Here is a 4,695-nt window from a genome sequence, read left to right on the forward strand (position 1 = left end):
TTTTTGCAGCTTTTTAAAGACTCATTAAGAATGTTGAAAGGTTTTTGGCCTTTGCAAAGGCTGAATGGGGGAAGGAGAAGAAGTAACAGGCAAGAATGAAAGGGTGAAAACCCCAATGCAGAGGCAGGAAATGAAGCCGGTGGGCAAGTGACAGAGTGGCAGCCTTTTGTTCTTTGGTTGGCAAGGTGGCCGAGCTGCTGTTTGAAGTGAGTGCATGGAGGATTACCCTGTTCTGCATTCCTCCCACAAGATGGCAGTGCATGATGCCTGGCAGGAAGTGGTGGCCAGGCTCAATTAGACACTTCACAACCTTCCGGACTTAACATTGAGTTCAACAATTTCAGATCATAACCACTGCTTCCATTTTTTCGGACAGCAGTTGCTTGTAATGGTTCTGCTTTTTTTCCATTTTCAGCTCCTCAGAATTCTGTAAAAGTATCCTCCGGACTCAAAGGAAAACTGTAAACAATGCATGCAGGGCAGAACTAGGCCAATATCCACTAATAATTACTATCCAAAAAAGAGCCACCAAATTTTGGAAACACCTAAAAATGAGCAACCCCCACTGCTATCATTACGAAGCCTTGAAATGCCAAGAGAGGACCATAAAGAAGAATACCCTCAGTCAACTAGTCCTGGGACTCAGTGAAGCAACCACTAACACTACTAACAATAACCAGCCCCAGGACAGTGACATCGTAGCACTGAGAATTCGACCCAACACAATTGTCACTAAGCAAAAGGAAAAATACCTGTCATATTGGGCAGAAACAACAAAAACCCAAAACAAACTCAATTGCTACTTGGCCCTAAACAGACAATACAACATGGCTGAATACCTGACCATGGTAAAGGATAGCAAACTGAGAAAAACCTTGACAAGGTACAGACTTAGTGAACATAGCCTGGCGATCGAAAAAGGCAGACACAGACAGACCAGGCTGTCAAGAGAGGACAGGATATGCTCTCACTGCAGTCAGGGAGTGGTGGAGACAGAGATGCACTTCCTCACAGCTTGTGGAAAATATCAGGGCATCAGGGAGAATTTCTACCAAAAATTCTCACAAATATGCCCTGAATTCAGAAATTTGAATGACGGCCAAAAACTCCCATACCTACTAGGGGAACAGAGAAACTGTGTAACCTTAGCGGCACACTATGTTACAGCTTGCCATAAACAGAGGGACAACCAGTAAACCTAAGAAAAGAGTATATACAAATTATACGAATGTATATTTATACACTCAGGGATATATCTGTTTATACACTGTATGAATAGATCTGCGTTTATGTGTTCAACCATAAATGTTTTTCGATGCTTTGGCAACATAAGATGTACCTTATCATGCCAATAAAGCGATTTGAATTGAATTGAATTGAATTGTTTCTTTACTTGTCCCATTACCACCGTCATTTGCCTTGCACCATCATCCCTTTTGTCATTTAGCCAATCCTATCACAGACCTTCCCTTTTATTTCTTCCCCTCCACCCCCCTTTTCCTGCCTCTGTACTTGCTTTAAAACCTTTTCCAGTTCTGATGAAAGGTCATCGACCTGAAATCTTAACTCTGTTTCTCTCTCCACAGATGGTGCCTGACCTGCTGAGTATTTCCAGCATTTTCTGTTTTTTATTTCAATACCGCCTGTGGTACTTGCAGGGCCTGAGAACAGATGTGGGAGAAGGTGACCCACTTTAAAGAATCCAGCAAGACTGTCCAACTGTACCACGTATCAAGTAGATGATCTGAGATTCCCTGTCACAAAGAGTTGCCTGCCATCCTGTTCCAGGTTCACTGTTTCCCGTGCCAAGCTCTCGCACAACTTCTCTTTTTTTCATTGGCTTCTCACACATACCTCATTAGCGGACACAGTGAAGGGGCAACATACAATTAAAAGCTTTGCTGCACTCACACTTTCCAAGGACTTCAAATATTTAACTATTGCAACAAAAACATTGGGATTAAATTTCCCAAGGGGCTGCTCCCGCTCTGTCACCATGACCCAGTTTACGCGTGTAAGTGGACTTCCCACCATACTTCTGGTGAATTCACAGCAGTGGAGTGGGAGCAGCTCCCAGGAAATTGCCAGCCATGGTTGTTTACTGACACGTAGGATAGGCTTCAGGTAGGACACGTAGCAGCCATCAATGGCACCCTGTACTTTGGGAAATGGTGCATTGCAATGCCATTGGAGGACATGTCATGCTTTTCAGCAGGAAAAGAAATGAAAGTGCCAACCATGCTGACTGGCATTTGATACATGTATAGACAGGACATTGCACAACACATAGAATTAACAGCAGGCCATTCGGCCCAATTGTTCCAGTACAGCTACAACACTGGCATCTATCCGACAATGTGAAAAACTGCCCAGTGTGTCCTGTCCACAAAAAGCAGGACAAATCCAATCAGTCCAATTACCGCCCCATCAGTCTACTTTCAATCATCAGCAAAGTGATGGAAGGTGTCATCGACAGTGCTATCAAGCGGCACTGACTCACCAATAACCTGCTCACTGATGCTCAGTTTAGGTTCCGCGAAGACCACTCGGCTCCCGACCTCATTACAGCCTTGGTCCAAACATGGACAAAGGAGCTGAATTCCAGAGGTGAGGCGAGAGTGACTGCCCTTGACATTAAGGCAACATTTGACCGAACGTGGCATGAAGGAGCCCTAGTAAAACTGAAGTCAATGTGTTAAGTCTGTGAGTTGTTCAAGTAATTAATACTCAGACTTAATCAGTAACAATAAAACAGGTCTTTACTGGTTGGAGGTAGGGACTACACTGAATACAAGATTACTGCACAGTGCTTATATACCGGTGCGTTCACCCCCGGTATTACGTCTACAGCAGCCTGAGAAAGTAGTACATCTCTTAAGGTGGAACAGGCTTAAGCTCTCTTAAGGTGGAACAGGTTACATACACAACACTCCTCCCTTCTTAGCTTTATAGTCACCCCCCCATTTAACATAGCGTAATAACATATATACATATATACATAGATACATAGATACATAGAAGATAGGAGCAGGAGTAGGCCATTCGGCCCTTCGTGCCTGCTCCGCCATTTAATGAGATCATGGCTGATCCTTTAATTCAGTATCCCGTCCCCGCCTTCTCTCCGTAACCCTTAACCCCTTTTGCCCGTAGAAATATATCTAATTCCCTCTTAAATATATTTAATGAGCTGGCGTACACTGCCCTCTGTGGCAATGAGTTCCACAGGTTCACCACTCTCTGAGTGAAGAAATTCCCCCTCATCTCTGTCCTAAATGGTTTAGCCCTTATCCTTAAATTATGTCCTCTAGTTCTGTTCTCACCCACCAAGGGAAACATTCCTTCTGCATCCAGTCTGTCTAGACCTGTCAGAATTTTATACACTTCTATGAGGTCCCCTCTCAATCTTCTAAACTCCAGTGTGTACATCCCTAAACTACATAGTCTCTCCTCATAGGTCATTCCCGCCATTCCTGGTATCAGCCTGGTGAATCGCCGCTGCACCCCCTCCATGGCAAGAACATCCTTCCTCAGATGAGGCGACCAAAACTGTACACAGTACTCGAGGTGTGGTCTCACCAGTGCCCTGTACAGCTGCAGCAAGGTATCCCTGTTCCTGTATTCTAACCCTTTTGCTATGAAGGCCAGCATACCGTTTGCCTTCTTGACCGCCTGTTGCACCTGCATGCTCGCCTTCAGTGACTGGTGTACAAGAACACCCAGGTCTCTCTGTACTTCCCCCTCTCCCAATCTATTGCCATTTAAATAATAATTTGCCCTCCCGTTCCTGCACCCAAGGTGGATAACTTCGCACTTGTCCACATTATAGTGCATCTGCCATTTATCCGCCCAATCGCCCAGTCTGTCCAAATCGCTCTGGAGCTTCCTGGTCTCTTCCTCTGAGCCCACCCCACCTCCTAGTTTAGTGTCGTCTGCAAATTTGGAAATGCTGCATCCGACTCCCTGATCCAGGTCATTAATGTAAATTGTGAACAGCTGGGGGCCCAGGACAGATCCCTGTGGTACCCCACTTGTTACTGCCTGCCATTCAGAAAATGAGCCGTTTATTCCAACTCTCTGTTTTCTATCTGACAGCCAGTTCCCTATCCACGCCAAAACTTTCCCCTTTATCCCATGAGCCTCAATTTTCCATGCTAATCTTTTATGTGGGACCTTATCGAAGGCCTTTTGGAAGTCCAGGTACACCACATCTACTGGCTCTCCCCCATCTATTCTACCAGTTACTCCCTCAAAAAATTCCAATAGATTAGTCAAGCACGATTTACCCTTTGTAAATCCATGTTGACTCTGTCCTATCCTGTCCCCATTTGCTAAGTGCTCCGCTATTTCATCCTTAATGATGGACTCCAGCATTTTGCCCACAACTGATGTAAGGCTTACAGGTCTGTAATTACCTGCTTTTTCCCTACCCCCCTTTTTGAATAGTGGGGTAACGTTAGCTACCCTCCAATCCATCGGCACTGTTCCCGAGTCTAATGAATTCTGAAAAATCATCCTTAGTGCATCCGCTATCTCTAGGGCCACCTCCTTCAGTACCCTAGGATGCATGTTATCAGGCCCTGGGGATTTGTCCACCTTCAATCCCTTTAGCTTCCTTAACACCATATCCTTAGAGATATTGATTTGCGTCAGTTCCTCCTTTGCCAATGTCCCTATTTTTCCCGATATCCCAGGGAG

Source organism: Somniosus microcephalus, chromosome 1 (genome assembly GCF_052327205.1).
Source record: "Somniosus microcephalus isolate GS21.2 chromosome 1, FLI_Smic_1.0, whole genome shotgun sequence".
Classification (NCBI taxonomy): Eukaryota; Metazoa; Chordata; class Chondrichthyes; order Squaliformes; family Somniosidae; genus Somniosus; species Somniosus microcephalus.